Here is a 20,389-nt window from a genome sequence, read left to right as displayed (position 1 = left end):
AATTTCAAATGCATATGCTTCTTATTCGATGGATCATGCTTCTTGTCAAATGTCTTCTAGCCGCATATTTTGATGTGCATGATTTCCATTTGCAATTAATTTTGTTTTTCGCGGTCACTTGTCTTCTAACCAATTTTTTCCTTGTGAATAATTTTTATTTTTCATTCGCTTTGATACTCGTTGTTGCAAGTCATCTAAACGCATATTTTGTTGTGTATTATTTTTGTTTGTCGAGATTTAGGATTCGTTTGGATTCTCACTATTGCTTTTCTTATAACCACTGATTCTGATGCGCGTCATTTTCGTTTACGATAAGATACGATCCTTGATACCGCTTGTCTCCTTACCGTAGATTTCGTAATCCATCAATTTAGTTCTTGATTTCTTCTGAGACTTGTTGTCGTAGGTCATCCAGCCATAGGTTTTGTCGTGCTTCATTGTCGTTCGTCATTTACCCAAATTTGTTTCAAACTCTTTTGCTTAAGCTGTTAGGACTCATTCACCATCTTGTATAATTTTGTATGATATTGTAATTTTGATTGGTCATCTAACCACAGATTTGGGCTAACCGCAACATTTTCGTTTACAATTCTATGTTATTCTTGTTGTCGCTTGCTTCACGCTTTCTGCTTTAGCTGGTCGGAATCATTCTTCATCTTGTGTAATTTTGCATGCGCCATAAATACCAAAAATGTCATGATCACCCAGGGTGACTTTTTCTCTAGGAGGATTCACCCCTGGAAATAATAATGTAAGCTGCTCTTAAAATACATATGAATGTGACTTCCCTCGCCTAAAAAAAATAGATCCAAAATTAAAGCTCTGAGTGAATTTTCCAATATGCAAGACCTATCTAGATTGTTTTTCAGGCAAGAAAACCTCAGATTGTCAGTTTCCAACAAAAATCAATGAGCCGTGTCCGAAATATAACATCCCCATAAATAAATACACAATCAACTACTGCTTGTTTAAAGAGAGTAGATACATAGGGGGCTACCAAACTTCAACCCTCCACTTTCTATAATAGAATTTCACTTTTGCATAACAGTCTTCGAATATGACAATCACCCCTGAACGACTGTACTCCTTTAAACCATTTGGGGGACGGACACGTCTGAAATGCCAAGCATGATTTGTTTTTAAATTCGAGTGTTCATATTTATCTTACTGAAATTTTCAATGAAACTTCAGTTAAATTTTACTTGAAAAGTAGAAATTCACCAGAAGTTTTCAGTGAAATTCCAATTTTCTTAGTCGGAAGTCAAAGCACCGTATGTGACCCACATAATAGAGAGAGTCACAAACTTTTAGCTAAACATTAACTTTTTATCATCCAGAGCATCTTGGATATAATTTAATAATTTATTATGCTTTTTTTGTGTAAATAATTGTTCTACTTGTTCACACTTTTTGGAAGAGGGTAAAGATGGGAAGCTTTGAATAGACTGGGGTGGAAGAGAAGCTTGCAGAGCTGTGTTGGCCTCAGGTCGCCTAGAGCTGTAGTAAATCTTAACATTAGTAACAGTATTTGAGCCCCCAGTTTTGCCACTGAACCATATTTATTAATTCTCTAAAAATGTCTTTAGATAAACGCATAAACCCATAATTAAAATCACTATATCATTCAGATGATATTCGGCTCTAACATCAATTCCATGTGTTGTCTTCATTAAGACAATTTATGTTTTTGATATTCTATACCCAGAGCAAATGGGAATCAAAGATCACTGATTATTGTTTGTGCATATCATGGTGGATTCCATCGCCAGCATATGGAGTTCTTTTGTTTGGCACTAAGTGACATGCGCATCCAATTCATATCAAACTTATTGTCTAACATGATTCTTTACGCTCCATGTAATTGTCTCTAGATTTAAGATACGATCAGATTCAATAATCTTCGAATTGGAGCTTAGTTTTAATAGACCAATCCAAAGAACATGGGATATCTGACAAATAAAAGGAAACTCAATTCCAGCTCTGAGGAGAAAAACCAACCAATACCATCTGGCATTCTTCGGTAATATCTTAAAGTTGCTTTAAAAAATGTAAATAATGGATTAGCTCTGTTTTTCTTTTAATTTATGTTGGCCAAAAGATGAGCCCTACTATTGTCAAGCGCAGACAATTTTTTTGTCTTTATTTTTGACTTTATTTTTGACTTTATTTTACCACGTCTTCCTTAAAGATGTTTGTTCATATGGTTCATTTTTCTAAAATAATATTTCTATTTTTCGCACCATTCATTTTCTAACATCCTTTCCAATCCTTTCCATCCTTTTCCAACACCATTCTAAAATCGCACCATTCATTTTCTAAAATAATACACATGCAAAAATTTTAGTACTACAAAGTTCATTAAGACAAACTCTTATAAACAAAGAAAACGAATAACAATCGTGGTATTGTCCATTAAAGACATTAATGTCCTTACTAGTACAAAGTTTGTCAAATCTCGGAGCCAGTGATGAGATGACTGCATGAAGCTCTTCTTCTGCAACCAAAAAATACAACATTTCGGCTTGATTTCAGCTTTTGAACAAGATTCTGTTTCGTATCAATGAAATTATATCGAACGGCATCAATGATATATGTGTATATATACATATATATATCGTCTTTTAAAGTGTTATATGTTGTGTTGTTTGTTGTAAATATATATATATATATATATATATATATATATATAGTCTTTTAAATATTGATTCTCATTGTCACTTCTCTACTATCTGAGGCTGTTGTCCCAGTGAAGTAACAGGTTGATTTAAATCTTCCTTCACTTCTAGCATTTTAATGTAACCTTGATCATAGTTGTTTATGTCTTGCAATATTTCTTCCAAGAGATCCATTGGGTTGCAAGGGATCCCATGATCTAAATGATGTGCAAGGGGTTCTTAAGCAGCTTCATCGAGGTCTAAAAAATACATTTGGCCCTATGAATTTGGTTCAAAATTACCTTCAGGGATTTGTGGTTGATGTGCAAATAAATTGATTTTGTGATAATTTTGTCCATCTACTTGGAAGCTGAAAACCCTTACGATTATTTATGGTTTGATCATTGCTTACGTTGAATGAAGCTAAATCGAAATATCAGTTCAAGTTTTATATTTGTTTGTCCTTCACTTCAACTTTTTACACGTTCTGATTCCCGCTGTTGCTTGTAATTCTCACTGCCGCTTGTCTTCTATTCTAACTGTACATTTCTTTGTTCTCATTGTCTTATATCTTCTAACCACATATTTGTTTGTTCTTCATTTTCATTTTTGATTCCTTGTAATTCCCGCTGCCACTTACCTTTCAACGTCACATTTCTTTATTGACTCGTTGTAATTGTCATTTTCACAAGTATTCGAATTACCTATTTCTTTGTTCTTCGTTTTCGTTTATCATTGCTTCCGATATTTTTTAATGTCCCTTGCCTTAGCTGCTCGGATTGGTCTTGTCACTTTTTATGGTCTAGGTTGTTCATTTTAACTGTGCATTTACATCTATCAGGCTGTTCTCTTTATCTTGTCTTATTCGATGACCCAGTTCGTTCATTTAGAGCTTATGTTTTTGTCTTCTTTTTTTCTTTGTTTGTCCTCATTTTGAGCCTCCGTTCATTTACGTTTTTCTCCTCTAGATATTATAAAACTGCTAAAAACGTCCTTTAAAATTTACATCACCAAATATAAATAAACGAATTTACATGTTTCTAAGTTTTGTTCTATAAATTCTTCTAAAACTGATAGAAAATCTGATTTCCTTGCGTCTTCACTTTCAATCGACATAACTGCTAAACTGTTTAATATTTCCTTATTCATTGCTGGTATCAGATAGTTCTTTTTTTTATTATTGGTTTTAGCCTGGAAAATGATCTCTCTCCAGAAGCAACGCTTGCTGGAATTGTTACGAATAATTCACAATTTCGAGAAAAACTTTTGTGGGCTTTGATGGCAACGCGGGGCCCTTTCAAACCTGGGGCCCGATTGGATCCAATCCTTCCAATCGCCCTTTATCCAGCCCTGGCTGAACTGGGCATATTTCAGTACCATCATGTGAATTAATTCCTTCATTCCCTTAATCCTCACCATTATCTCTTGTTACATTACTTTAATTATCAATTATTTAATCTACGGTTCTGAAAGATAAAAATAGAGGTCATCTGTAGTTCAGTGTGCTTCAATTAGTTTGTTTTATTTTCGTTACGCACTTTCGAAAGTATTACTCCTTGTTTCTGGGAAGTCTTTTTAAAAATCTTTTTAAAATTGTCTTTGTCAGTTGTCATTGTCTAGTCTTTTTAGAAATGGGATAGCTATTGATTCGGGTCACCTTATGGTCAGTCACACATCTAAGCTTATGAAGGAAATTCAGTTTTCGAAGATACAAGAAAGTCCATATTTTTTTAGACCTGATTGTCTCTTTTTGAGGAAAATTAAAAAAGAACGGTATTTCGATCGGCGGGAGTTATTTTTTTGCCAATATTTGACCTGAGCATAGCTATCCTATGCTAATGCGCTACACCTAAACTATCTTTTAAAAGGGCGAGGTAGGTAGAAAACAAGCTAAAAATATATTTTACACCCTTTGAATTTCACTTTTGCTAGTTCTATTTGTCAAAAAAGTTCCATGATAATCAAATGCGAGTGTGAGTTTGCTTTTTTTGTTCTTGATATACTCCGCTTCATTTTCATAGTGGGTAATAAATAAATTATTATTATTATTATAGTTTAGTATTTTTTTAAGCTCAGTTTTGTCCTTCGCTATTGTTCACTGTTAGGACGTTCCACACGTTTCGTTCCTCTGTATATCAGTCATTCCTCTGCATATTCATTCTTCTGCATGTCATTCATTTCTCTGCATATTCATTCCTGTGAATATCATTCATTCCTCTGCATATCATTCATTCCTCTGCATGTCGTTCATTCCTCTGCATATTCATTCATCTGCATATGACTGCATACAAATAAATTATTAATTATTTCATTTTTTGCCAAATTGGTTAACTGCACAAGACACTCAATGAAGAAAACTAAGAAATAAGATACTAATCGTTCTAATCTTAATATAGACTGCCAATCTTCTGTTGGAAAGAATGTCCGATATTTTTTGTGTTTTATTATGTGTCTGAGTGTTAGAAATGTGGTTATTTACACCCTCGTTTGATCAAAAATGTGTTGAGTATATATCTTTTGAGGACAGTATAGATATTTATATTTTTTAAACTTGATTGTCTTTTTTTTTAAATATTAAACCAGTAAAAGAACGGTATTTCGATCGGCTGGAGTTATTTTTTTCGAGGAGCTTACAAAACCTAAAAAACTTATGCAATTTATTACTTTTTTTTAATCAGACACAAGTTTCAGGGGGAGGCGGGGCTCAAACCAGCCCCTAAAAAAGAATTAAAATGGCACCGAAAGAAATGAAACATAAACACAGCAAAATACAGAAAGGGAAGAAAAAATACGGATAAAATAAAAAAGGGCAAAAAAGGAGTACGATCTAAACAATAAGGATCCCTTTAGAAATCAACTATGGACATTGATCAAATCGGACTATATTAATGAGAAATTGAATTACTAAAGACCGAGTAAGTTTACAAACACTAAGCAAATACAAATTGAAAGGGAAGAAGATTAACGGCTCATTTAAATATTTTAACAAAAACAAGCGAGGAAACAATAATCAGCACCTTCAGAGAGGAGGTGGAATAAGGTTTGCTAGAGAAAAAGCGTGGTCCCAGTACTATATTACCCTTGCTCGGGGTGCAGGAAAGGCCGTATCCAGGATTATTTTCGGGGTTTTTTTACACAACAAAGCCTCAAAAAACACATACTAAATTTGTTATTATCCATATTTGTTGCATTTTTACAAGTCAAAAATATTTGGGGGGGGGGGTTCAACCCCCCCCCCTGGGTACGGCCTTGGGTGCAGGGACAAGAAGAAACAGTGAAACTTACTTTGTCACCATTTTCATCATTTATTGAAAATCAGTCTAATATATCCCACAAATGATGGAACATAAAAACAATGTTTTGTTTAAACAGCAAAAACATTTATCCACCTGTCAAGCAAGTCGCTTAGAGAGAATTGCTTTTTTGGGCTAAAAATTCTATGGCTGCTTCAGAAGTTTTGGAATTCACTATTAACATATTCTTATCCTGTTTGCTCTGAATAATCTGTTCTTTCCTATCTGTTCGGAATCTATCGTAATAAATTAACCACTAACTAAATTGAAACTTGATTATTCCTGAATTTCTCTTCGTCAAGATGTGAGAACATGATTTGCCATAGTGCGTAGATGACAAGATGTGCCATAGTAGTTCCTAAAATGTGGCAACTAAATGTGGCAACTAAAGTCTATGTTTAAATTAAAAAGTATTACATGTTAAATCTTATTAGCGGTTTGTTATTTTCATGTGGTTGGTGGGAACTGTAGAAATCTTGGACTAAGAGATACGGGTAACTAGTTCCCGTGGACCTGGTTTAGTACCAACCAGAGGTGTCACCAGGGCTGTATTCAGGATTTTTTCTGGGGGGGGGGGCTTTCTGTTACGTATTTACGAGTCAGACAAACATTTCAAGGAGAGGAGGTTCAAACCCCTACCCCCCTTGATGTGGCCTTCGGTGTCATTAGCCGAAATGTTTGAAGGGGGAAATGCTATTAACCGTACGTGTTTGATCAACAGAATGCGACATTTTTGCTATTTTTCTATATTTGAAATTCTGATCGATAGATTTGATAGATCCATCTATCGAATAGCATTTCTGAAACTTATGGTATACGGTTTATGGGGTATACTATATGATATAGGGTGTATATTGTTTTTTTTTTGTTTTTTTTTTATGGTGCGTTGAATATTGGCTGAAAATAGGACAATTATCCGATTTTTTAAGGAACATTAGGCCCTTCTCCAAGAAAGAGTCTAAGTAATATCATAATTCTGACTAGGAGATCTGAAACTAATCTTCACAATCATACAAGTACATCAACAAAGTAGATTAACATTTTACTAAATCAATGAAAGGCAACAATTTTGTTACCATTCTGGAGCTAAAATTCAGTTGTATCCATCTACTGAGCAACAATTTTGAAATTGGGTTTACATTTCGTTTTTAGGTTAAAAAAAATTTTGAAAATTGTCAAACAAAGCACGACTCATTTTTAAGATGATTTATATTACTCTCAAAGAAAAATTATAAGTAATATTATAATTCTGGCTCGATGAACGGACAGACTACTGATTTTAACTATACGAGTATCTTATCTTTATACTGCAAGCTGCAGCTGCAGACTTCTTGCAAAATCTTTTCTTTTATTCGAACAAATACCTTAAGTTGGTAACAGATGGGAGATAGTAGTTGTGTCTCTTCTACTTTTTTTGCCTCACCCTTTTCAATTAATGCAGATGCTTCTCTTTCGTCAATATTTTCATGTTTGCCGCTATTTGTCAAGTTGTTGGCAGGGTTGCTACCCCTAGTGAACCCCTAGTGATTTATCTATATTTTTAGTGATTTTTTACATTCCCTAAACCAAATTTTTGTTACCGAGTGGCAACCCTGGTTGTTTCTTTGTGACCTCTGTTTGGCTGCATAAACTATTTATCCCTCTATAAAAATTAAGACATAATAGGCAGTTATATACGTCACATTTTTAGAACGAAGTGAATATGTTGTACAAGTGTGTACGCAGAACTAAGCCCAACTCTACGGCCGTCGAAATGTAAAAATGCGTAAATACATTTTTATTATTCTGAGAAAATAGTATTCAAAATTTCTCAAATTTTGCAGCATTTTTCCCACTCTTTGCGCCAGGTTAGACACAGGATTGAAGTGAAAAGCTGTTAGGAATGATTTTAGACAGTATTCTCTTCAATTATGCAACTAAAATGCATGCATAAGTTCGTAGACACTGCTAAATGTCGATATTTCAACTTTGGCAAGGGCAAAATGCCACAGACACGTATTTTTGCAAGAAAATTCTCTGTAGAGGATTTATTTGGACATTTTTGCATATACCATTCGATTCGCTTCTTTGAGCTGAATTCAGTGGCAGGGGCGTCCCGAGGGGGGTCGGGGATGGGCGCAAAAATCCTTCTCCCAACTTTTTTGCCATTTGGTAAAATTTTCGCCGAAGGCAGAAATTTCGGCAGAAATTTTGCAAAACCGGCCGAAATTTAGCAAAATTCTTGATTTCTGCAGAAAATTCAGCATAAATCAGGTAGCGATTCGGTAAAATTTATGAAGACCAGCCCCCCAATAAAATGAGCCTCAGGGCGCCCCTGTTCAGTGGCATATGTAAATCACAAAGCGACTTTTGTCGCTTTGTGATGCATTTTTACTTTTGTGATTTTTACTTTTTTTACTTTTTACTTTTACTTTTACTTTTTTACTTTTACTTTTTTACTTTTTACTTTTTACTTTTTTACTTTTACTTTTTTTGCTGCATTTTTACTTTTGTGAAACATGCATTTTTACTTTTGGACGGCCGTCTATTAAGTAGTTTAGAATTACAAATAATTCAAAAATACTACATCATACTGCAATCAAACAATGATAAACCCGCTTTTAAAAACTAAAATTCAAACAAAATTGATAAATGTTAAAAATGTATGATAAAAACATATTATGTAAATCAAGCATAAATTCAAACCATGTATAATGTTAAAGCATATATTTAATTATTAAAGCATGTATATATATTTTATGGATGTCTTAATACATATTTTACATATTTTTGGTGCATACATTACTATATACTTAACATATATTGAAAAATATGCTCTATGCTTATAAAACATATATAAAAATGTCTAGTTAAATCATTCAAACCATGTTAAATCAATTCAAAACACAAACACCAAAAAAAAAACTGTGTGTGAATTTTCTAAAAGTGGTCTTTCTTCAACGGAAAGTAAATCTATACTCCCCGTAAGTAACGTATAGTGTTTCTATAGTATATACGCAATTCTCGTGGTACATCCTGTTTAGAATAAAGTTTTATAATTAAATTTTTATGATTAAATTAGTTAAAGGTCTTTGAATCGTTGGATATGGTGAAAAATTGTAGGAATACAAGTGGCACTGATCTCGTCCAGGTGATATAGAAGCAGTGACCCCTTGGAGGGGAGGGGGCATTCCCCTTCCCTATATTTTCTATACTAGATCTGGAAAAGGTCTATTTTTGTAATTTCATTGAACAAATTGAATTTAAGATAAGATTTATTCTTCATTAGATACACATACAATATTACATGTTATTATTCCCCAAAAGGCTCATTGGCCTGTACAAAGGGGGAAGACAAATGAGTTGCTTACTCAGAGATGAAAAACAAAAGAAAATTTTGAATGATCGCTTACTCACATACGAAGAAAAAGAAAAGAGAATATAGATAAAATGAAAACTATAGAAAAATAGAACTAAATTAATTAATTAGATTAAAAAAAATAATAATAAAAAAATGAAAACATAAATAAAAATAACTTCTACAAAGCCAAAGAATTTTTAAAAATCTTTTTAAACAAACCGAATGAGTGGCACCCTCGAGCTGATTCAGGCAACTTATTCCAAACAATATGACACGCCATTAGAGGATTAAAATCTGACCTTGTGCAAGGAGTAAATGGAACTTAAACATGATTTGTCATATTGCGAAGATTATAATTATTTTGATCAGAGGTAAAAGATAGCGGAACACTTAGGGGTCGGGGGGGGGGGGGTCACCATGAAGCTGAGCAAAAGTAAACAGCAATTAATAAGTTTCTGCTTTTTCACAACATAATAAAGATCATTTACATAAATCAAAAATAGCAGAGGCCCTAAAACTGATAACTGGGGGACACTAAAATTCACTTGCGATGGTGACCGGAAAAGTGGGTCAACAGAAATTAACCTAAATAATTTCTGAGACCACACTGGCTAATCATGATAAAACATAAAATCGCGAAGAAAGGAAGAAAACGAGAACAATTAACAGCCAGTGAAAAAATTGAAAAATTATGCAAATATTTCGGTCAAGACCTCCGCTTGACCGTCCTCAGTGCAGAATAAAACTGATAAAAATATAAAAACCAAACCTTAAAATAAAAACACACAACTAAAATTGGACGACCCTTTCTTAGTAACCGTAAAAGGGTAAAGTAAGGAGACGAGAAAGCATAGCCTTTTCAAATATTTTACTAAATACTGATAAAATTGAAATTGGTCGATAATATCCCGGATCATTTCTTGGTCCACCTTTATACAAAACAATAATCCGAGCACGCTTGAGAGCATCCGGAAAACCACCACGTTCAAATGAAAGATTAACAAGTTTTGTTAGAGGCAATACTATTGAAGGAAGAATAGATTTAACTACCTTAGTAGGGATAGAATCTGGCCCAGATGAGGACGAGTTTTTCAAGCCATTAACAATTTTATTAATTTCACTTATTGTTACTGGCTCTAGAAACATAGACTTAAAAGACGGCCCGAGGTAAGATCTAAATTCCGGCTTAGGCCGACACAAAGTAACTGTAGAAGTAATATTCTTACCAATATTAGCGAAGAGTGAGGCGAATGCCTCTTAAACATTAAGCTCACCCTCCACAGTTCCATCACCAATGACCAGACTCATAGGTAAAGAGCTAGATTGAGAGCCGGGTTTAAGTGCAGAATTTATTACCTTCCATGTTTTACGAATATCATTGCCACAAGCAGCAACATTATTTAGATAATACAGAGATTTGGCTTTCCTACACAAGGAATTATATATATTCCGGTAGATCTTGAATTGACAAAGACGAATAGCACTCGCTGAAGGTGTAACGTATTTATACGCTCTCCAGAGATTATGTTTCCTTCTCCAGCTTTTGAGAAGTCCGGATGTCATCCATAGGTTTAGAGGAACTATCCCTTTAGACCTATGATTAGAAGGTGGTACTTTACAATTGCTAAGAATAACCTCTTTTATGGTTCCATAAAAGGACTCAAATAAACAAGAAAAATCCTTATCATTAGCAAGCAAGCTCCTCGAATTTTCCGCTAATTTGGACCCAAGAAGAGACAACTGTTTCTCACCAAACCTAACAGAATAGGAATCACCTGAGCCCGGTTTACTCTTACTCCGGAAACAAAATCATTCCCCTTTTGATTTTAAAAATACGCCCCCCCCCCCCCTATATTTCACGAATTGATGCCGCTGATGAGAGAAAAATCTATTGATATTTTACATTTACATTAGAAATTAAAACAACCAAGTTCTTAAATTTGTTCTATTGTTATTGTTATTTTATTGTTAAAAACAAGTAATTTCACAGATTGAAACTGAATTTCAAAACATGAAAAGTTATCTTTTCTTGCTGTCTTCTTTGCTGACTTCCTGTCACTTTGTCCAAATTTCTTTCGGGTTTTTTCTTTAGCGTGGAGGGGAGCCTCTTACTAGCGTATAAAATAATAATAATCTTATAAAACATGTTCTTGTCAGTATTTTTTAGTTTTACTAGGTTATTTGGTTTTGTGATGTACCGTTTTCGTCATCAAACAGTTCGTGGTAGCGAATTGTAAGCAAGAAGTGATGCGGCTCAGTAATAACAAAAACTAAGAAACAGAATCGATAACAATGCAAACATCATACGAATCGAATTCTGAGGCTTATTTAAAATACATAAAACTCATCAAGTTTAATGTTACCCATCAAAAGTTACGAGCCTGAGACAATTTGCCCAGTTTTTGAAATAGGGGAGAAACACCCAGAAAATATCAAGTGACCTTAATGAAAACCACACCATCAGATTCAGCATTTCATAGAACCCTACTGGAAAGGTTTCAAGCTTCTATATACAACAAATGCAATTTTGCATTTTTTGATAGCCATTGTGTCCAGCCTAGTCGAACTGTGTTTGAACTATGTTTGAACTAAGTCGAACTATGTTAGTCGAACTATGAACCCCACTGGGAAGGTTTTAAGCTTCTATATACAACAAATGCAATTTTGCATTTTTTTTTATAGCCATTGTGTCTAGCATAGTCGAACTATGTTTGAACTATGTTTGAAGTAAGTCGAACTATGTTAGTCCAACAATTAACCCCACTGGGGAGGTTTCAAGCTTCTATATACAACAAATGCAATTTTCCATTTTTTGATAGCCATTGTGTCCAGCATAGTCGAACTATGTTTTAACTATGTTTGAACTAAATCGAACTATGTTAGTCGAACTATGAACCCCACTGGAGAGGTTTCAAGCTTCTATATACAACAAATGCAAATTTTTTTTTTTTTTTTTTTTTTTTTTTTTTTTATTATTATTATTTTATAGCCATTGTGTCAAGCATATTCGAACAATCTAATAACTATGGTTTTGAGGATAGCTTGATCTCCCACTGTCCCAGGGAGAAGGGATACAAGCTATTAACTTTACTCATTGTTTACATGTAGTATTGGCTATTGGGAAGTAATTTCTTTTTTTTTTTGGGGGGGGAGGGTCGAGGAGTTGCGTGGGAGGATCTTTCCAGTGAAGAAATATCATGGGGGAAGGGAATTTTCAATGGAGGGGGAGCTTGATTTCCAGGCATTATTTAAAAAATAATCAGAATTTAAATTAAAAAACAAGATTTTTTCAACTGAAAGTAATGAGCGGCATTAAAAGTTAAAATGAACATAAATTTTTATGGATATGCAGGGGTTTCCCCCTCCTCAATCCTTCGCTCTTTACGCTAAAGTCTTTTTAGAACTTTCATAAAAGCTGATTATTGTGATCAAACGGCCCTTGGGTTTCAGGAGTCACTCTTAAATAATTGGAACAAAAAGTCAAACTTTAGGGTAAAGATAGGTTTATATAGGTTTATATAGGTTTATATAGGATATAGGATAAACCTATATCCTATATAGGTTTATATAGGATGACTCTATAGCGGCCTCTTGAATTAACCCGTCTTTAACGGGTTTCTCGTGACTGGTTTCATTACGTTATATAAAAGAGTACGTTTAATACTCAAGTACCATGCCTTCTAACAGAAAAAGAAAATAATCAATTATTCTAAATTTTAGGCGAAGCGATTGATAAATTATATAATATTGTACAAATTATATATATTTATATGCTATATAAATAAATTATCATATATTTTATCATTTATATATTATGATGTTTTTATCACTATCGATATTTATATTATTTTTATGTTCTCATATTATATTATTAAGCCGCATAGATTATGCATTATATTATATAAAAGTGAATTTATGTGTTGGCAAAGTTTCTTCAAATGGGGTAACCTCCATTTGAGTTGCCTGGAGTATATTACTACTATGCAAGGTCACACTTTATGTAAATTCTTCACACTTTAGGTAAGGTCACGAAATGATTGTGCATCGCGGTCCCGTAACACAATAATGCTTGATTTTGCGATCTATGATTATTGCATTCTTGTTTAAAATGGGGTCTTGTAGAAAAAGATGTAGGAAAAGATTGTAGAAAAATAAGTGCCTGATGATGATGATGAGCCTGACAAAGATTCACTGGTTACCATAGACAAAGAATAAAACAGATAGTAAACAATATATCAAAGAAGAATAATTTTCGATAGGCCAAGAGTGATAATATCTTGCAGCTTACTTATATATTCGTACATGTAACAGCAGATATACAGAAATTCATTCAGTGGTTCTTAACAATAATTAATCATTTAAATTGCTAAGAAAATTGTTACATTCTGTCTGATAGCAAATCGCTGCTTTCAAAAACATATATAATTCTAAATCAACAAGCAGAAAAGCTTGCTTTTGACCCTGGCCCGTATCCCTGCTATCTATACACATCAAATGATAGAAATGAGTATTATTTTCAAGTATGAATTCCCCTCCCCTTCGTGGTCAGATTTAGTAACGGGTCATTATTTCTTCAAATATCCAGACGCATGCACAATATAATTGTGCATCAAATCGAGTATACAGATCCTATATAAGCAGCTTTTACTGTTCCTTTGTAATTATATCCTTGGCTTTGTAATAGTCTCTATTTATTGGAAATAAACATGAATGGAATTAATTCAAGTTGATGCTATTTAGTGCGCATTTATAAAAGAATAAATTTGATTTATCGCCTCATTCATTTTCGTCTTACTGTCGGGGGTATAAAATACGGATACTAGAAACAACTTGTCATGCTATAGCTCAGTGCATCATTTTGTCAAGTTTGGCAAATGTTCAAAATCTGTGGAAGAATGTAAGCCACCGGGGAATTTCCCGGGGGCAAGTGCTACCAGGAGCATTGTTTTACCAAAATTTAGGTGAAAATTTTCTCGTTATCTATTTCTCCGCATTTTCTAATGTATTCATGTTTTCCAGGGGGGTCATTAATTTTATGGCCCTTCCCTCCCGCGTATGAACAAATGTATGTATGCAGTGGGGGGGGGGTCTGGTACTTTTCTGAATTTCTTGGCACATCTTAATCAAATTTTGTATTATTTTAATTGGTCTCAATAGAAAAAAAAATCTGGATTGCCCTGGATTAGACCAGGTATAAATATTTGCAGACATAAAACAAGTCACATTTTAGGCGTGGAGACAGTTGAGGGACAAGGGTAAGAGTACCCCACATGAGAAGGCTCTCTAGAAAGATTCTCCAATAGAATTCTAAAGCAAAGTACTGATAGGATTTGGTAAAGCTGTCCCTTCTCCCACTCCTTAGAATAAATTTCTGGTTTTGCCATTCAGTCTTGCTCTTATATTCTTTGATAATGTCGTTTTTCATTTGTTTAAATATAGTTTCCAATTATTTGTTTTTTTTTTCATTTTTCTCTCGTTTGCAATGTTCTCTGCAGAAAGGTTATGCGATGAATACTAAATCAATTGTTTTGCAAATAAAACCAACAAATTCCTATATTGTGGGTATAAAAATAAATTAATTAAATGATCGACATGTTGGTGCCGACATAAAAAAAAATTGGTTCACTCTATCACATTTTGGATTACCCCACTATTTATTCATTATTTATCTGATTCGTATTCCTTATTCGTTTGCTAATACCTAAAAATTGATATTTAACTCAACAAAATCAACAAGCAAAATATTTGGTCCGGCGTATTTCCCGCAGAAAACCCACCACTGAAAATTCATAACAAATTTTAAATAAACAAATTGTGTATGCGTTTTTGTTTTCTTTTTGTGTAACCCCCCTCAAACAAAAAATTTTGAGTAAAACCCCCTCCGAAAAAAAATCCCGGGTACGGCCTTGGGAGGTATCTCCTTTATTTGTATCCTTGACTAGCCTTGTGATATGAATATTTTGTAGCGTTGTTGGCGATGTTATGCCAAATAAAATATATAGTAAGAAATAAAAATCTTTTTTAGTAAAGTTTAAATGACGTTCTGGCCTTAAAAAGCTCAGGGGGCATTGCACCTACTCCTATTTGCGAAATTGAATTGCTTATCCATTGTAATGTCTGTATGTTTTAAAATCCATTTTAACCTTGACTTGGTTATTTTATTTTGATTTCTATTTGTTTAGGGTTTTATTTATACATTGACAGTGATTTAAGCTTGTATTACTAGGTGACTTTGTTTCTACCCTTTCAAGGTTTTAATATGCCTCTTCAAAGTTCTTTAAAAACTGTGTTTCAGGAAAATAAAAATTTAAATCGGTATTTGGAAATAAAATCTAAAGCTACATCGAGTTGTATGTTCCTTTTTTTTCTGGAAAAAAAAAATCAGAAAAAAAATTCTGGAAAAATGGAGGATGGCTGTCCCTGGGTGCAACCTCTGAGGGGATGCCAAACTGATGCTTTTTCTCTTGCATTTTGGTAGTGATTGGAGGAGGAGACGGCAAAAACTGACACTATCCCTGGGCACTGAAAACTCTAGTTATTTGGTTTGAGTCATTTGAGTCAACGACTTTGATCAAGTAACGATGCAATAGTTGGAGCACACTTGTCACCCTTTGTTATTGCTAAAACACTATTTATTTTATTGTTATATTATTTCTTTTCATCTGTAAGCTGTTTGAAAAACACCTTTCCCCGCAATCACATTAACGCACAAAGGCTTTGAATACAATAGATACTTATTTAAAAAATAAGCGCAAAAACTTCAAACTTCTGCTGAATACATGGTCGGTCCGATAAGAAAAAGATTATTTAATTGTATAAAAACTCCAAAGGTTCCAGGCACATAAGAAATTTAATTGCTTTAAATTCTTACTTCCTCGTTGCCCTGCTTGTAGATGATTGATTGGCCTCCAATCACCTGTAAACTTACAGAAAAAGTTGATAATAAGCAGGAAATTTATCGTTTTTCTGGTCATCATGTACGTGACGGATTATGGAAGGTATCGACAGGATCGGTGAAAGAAATCGATTATAGCTATTCCATTCATGATTTGAAGTCGACGCAGGATGCGTTTGTGGGAAAAAAAACTTTAGGAATGTTATGGATGACTGTGGTTACAAGTTTAATTTGAAACAACTCAGAAACAAATAGATAAACGTGAAAGAGGGATCCACACAAAAGTTTGTGACCCACTATAGAATAACTACTGTGAGAATACACTTGGTTTTTGCTTGGGTTTAGGCTATTAGGTTTAATTTTCCATTTTTGGGGAGATGACCGGTGCTTATCCTTTGGCCTTGGTCACATTAATATGCCAAACATGTCCCCAGGCTGCCTTTTTTCATAGCATATTCTGAACTCTTCCAGCATTAGCTTCGAATATATTGCCTTTGTGGCTGCTTATTAGCCAATCCAGATGACAAGACATGGCTGTTGAGAAAATTGATATGGGTGCCAGCAACACTATTTCCAGAGAAGCAAAGACTAAAACCGAATCTCTGTTTACATATTTGTTCAAAGATTACACTACCTTCTATACAGCTAAGGCTTATACACTTGTTTTTAGCCCCAAAGATTTGGTATTTTGCAGCAGGAAGAACAACGAGGCTTCTTATACCAATAATACAAGCAAACTAAAGTTTGACCCCAAACAAACTGCAACAGAAATAATTTTTACACCATAATGTAGAGGCAAAAAAGCTGAACAACATATTCAAAGTTGCGCATTCAAGGTCGACGCAAAACTAGTTTTTTCCTTTTACTTTTCGTGTCAGTTTTTTCAGTTTTTTTTCTGAAAAAAATGAACTGTCGGTAAATATTCATTTTTCTGTACATGAAATACCGTCCTGATGTTAAGTGAAGAGCTGAGTCTGAAAATGAAAGCAAACTTGATGTACAATGTATCAGGAAAAGGTTTCCTAATCATCAGTATGTGATTTTACCCATCTCTTCGTTATGACCTCTTTTTCACCATACTATCAGAAAGCAAATATTCTGACATAAAATGATGAACTGAGCCCAAAACTCAAATTAACCTGATGTAATGTCTACTAGAAAACCTGTTTCATATTCATCAACATGCACTTCTTTATTTTCAGTTGACATGTTTCTTTTAGCACTTATTGTCCACCAATTCGTTGATTTTTGGTAAAAACAAATTGCAACAGAAATGGTTTTTACACCATGTTGTAGAAGAAAAAAAGACGAACAACATATCCAAAGTTGCACATTCTAGGTTGACGCAAAACTAATGTTTTTGCGTATCGTGTCAGTTTTCTCACTTTCCTAAAAAAAAGATTAAGTTCCGGTAATTGTTCGTCTTTTTTGAACTGAATTATTGTTCCGATGTAAAAGACGAGATGAGTGAGAATATGTAGTCAGATTTGGTTTACAGTATATGGAAAGTTTCATAATCATCAATATGAGATTTTTACGCTTCTCGTCGTCGCGACACCCATTTTTTTTTTTTTTACCAGACCATCTTTCGTTGGCTAAATCGTTGGTTTTGAAATCTAATATTTAGTTATCCTGAATCTGATTGTCGCTGTCTCCATCACCTGATTGTTCGGCCTACAAAAGTGATTGCAAGATTTTTATTAAAACATTAAAAATATTAGAAAACGGAAATCATCTATGAAACTAGTTTTCTGCGGCCGACATCCCTGTTAGAATAAACTATTATCAACACACTATTATCAAGACAGAATCAAACTCCGACTAGTATTCACAACTTATTTTTTTGCATATATCTAAGCTTCGACGTTCTCCTCATCGTTATAGCTTTCGATTCTTGGATAGTTAGAACATGTTGTCCCTTTGTACGTTTTACACACTGCGGTGCAAGCTAAGCCGTTTTTAAAGCAGCTACATCTCGTTGACCTGCATTCCAGTCGACAAGAGCACTTCACGGTTTTCGGAAGCAGACGAGGGGCTGATATTACGTCAGTAGTCAATGCATACAAGAAGTCATGTTTATTTTTCCAACACTATTCTTTTGTTTTAAGTTGAGGATCAGGATCTCCACTCTTTACCTGGACGTGGTACAAACCCCTGTAACTCTGGAATTTAGCTGCATCAAAATTTGGTGGTAGCTATTCTGGTTGGACGAATATGCTAGCAGTGGTCACCATCTTTTTAAAAACTTCCCCGTAGAGTTCGTTCAGATTTCCCCCTCTTGATGAGCCATATATCATGAGCAGAGCGTCTTCACTAGCAACCCTTACTTCCTTCTTTGAAGCTGACTTCAGCATGAAAACTGCAGCTGATGTACGAAAATCGGTATCAGCCATTAGCTTCTTCAGTGCAAGGCCTTTTCCCACACTGTGAATCCGTGAAGTAGAGTCACAGCCTAGGATGACGTGAGCAAAAAGAATCGGATGACATGTCTCTTGGCCCAGCTTATCTTTCAATTTGTGAATATCCCATATTGGGGAGCTCCCATATACAGGTGCAAAGAATAGTTTCTTGCTTGATAGGTCACCATGATAACACAATAGAACCAAAAGATAAGTATCATCTCCAACGACGGCAGAGTCTTAATAACGGGAAGAATCAACAGCAGCTAGCACAATTGGGACATCTGCATCACTTCGTGCCTGAACTACGACGAAGCCCTTTGATCGAAGATAAACAACCAACGCGCAGATAAACCTGGACTTGTTTTTCTTGCAGGATAAGAACTCATCCTTTTTCACCTTCAGCTGCATACCTGACGTGAAGAAGATCTCACGGCCGATGATACGACTTCTCTTCGACTGGGCCATATCCTTTATGGTAGCTCCGCCATCGTAGCTGTCGAACACACTAGTACCGGATGGATACTTTTTTGTCAAGTAAGTAGCATAATGGTCAAAGATTTTGGAGTAACGTTCGTTTTTGGTCTATGGAATTCTGTACAGAATATTTCCACCGTCGATGATCTATCGAATGCCATTGGGAAGGGGAGTAGAGTGTTCCTCAAGATTGCAAGCCTGTGCTATAGCCTTGGCAAACTCTGTCTTGTTTGGGGACCGGAGCATGCAAGAACTGATAGGAAGACAGTTCGTGTTGAAAGCATCAGATTCCGTGAGATTGATGTTCTTTGCTAGCGTGATGAACCTCTGAAAAAGGAGAGCTTTGTAGTAATTTGTACTGCCTGTTGTTTTCTTCGAAACACAAAATCAGTGACCAGCTTTAAAGACATGGAGTGAATGATTTTTAGGCCTAAATCTCTAGCAGAATCAATGTCGGCAGATTCGTAGGCTGTCAGACCGTTTGTGATGTATCTTAGTTGAAGATCCCATTAAATTGTGATCCTTTTTCTAGGAAAGCGATAACAATCTGGAAGTCTTTACAGTCTCTTAGCTGCCTCGGCTTGAACGTTTCCTTATGCTGTTCCCTAGTTCCATAGAAAACCTGTGGCATACCCTCTATCAGAAGATTTAGTGCAGAGCAGACTGGTCGAGACAGAACCCATAAGGACCTTTGAACCTCTATCATACCACTTTCATCGGTAAGGCCACCAGCCGTTCTGAGACCACGCATGAGCTCCTGCTCAATGACAATATCCGCGGAGAGCCCAGCCCAGAATCTATCAGAACGTCTGATCACATGCATCCACTTCTGGAAGGCTTGATAAACGGCCGGATGGATTTCTTGGAGCTTGACTATTCGCTGAATGTAAATCTTGCTGGACTTTGTGTAATTTTTATGCCCAGATGCCGCCAGATAAGGTAGCATATCAGAGGTGGATTTAAGTGGAGATCCCATGACCCAGATGATTCGGCTCTTAAGAAATTTTGCAGCACGGACACCATATCTTACTTACTTACTTTACTTTCGGTGGGAACCAGACAATTAACTGTCCTGCCCGGCACCAAAGGATCTTGGGATGACTTCCGACGACCACTTGGACCTGTCGGCTGCAGCTTCTCCGGCGATCTTTAACCAGCCTTTGCCCCATCTCTGACCGTGTCTCCTGAATCCTCCCCACGGTTCCAGGTCCTCCTTGAATTTTTGCCACAGGTTCTTCTTTTGTCCTCCTGGTTTAAGTTTCCAGGAGGGGTCTGGTTCGCAGAAAAGGACGTCTCGACTTATCGTGCCTTTGGGACGGCGCAATGTGTGG

This window comes from Artemia sp. Qi Xiang Cuo, chromosome 17 (genome assembly GCF_049724085.1).
Source record: "Artemia sp. Qi Xiang Cuo chromosome 17, ASM4972408v1, whole genome shotgun sequence".
Classification (NCBI taxonomy): Eukaryota; Metazoa; Arthropoda; class Branchiopoda; order Anostraca; family Artemiidae; genus Artemia; species Artemia sp. Qi Xiang Cuo.
This window is presented reverse-complemented; position numbering follows the sequence as displayed.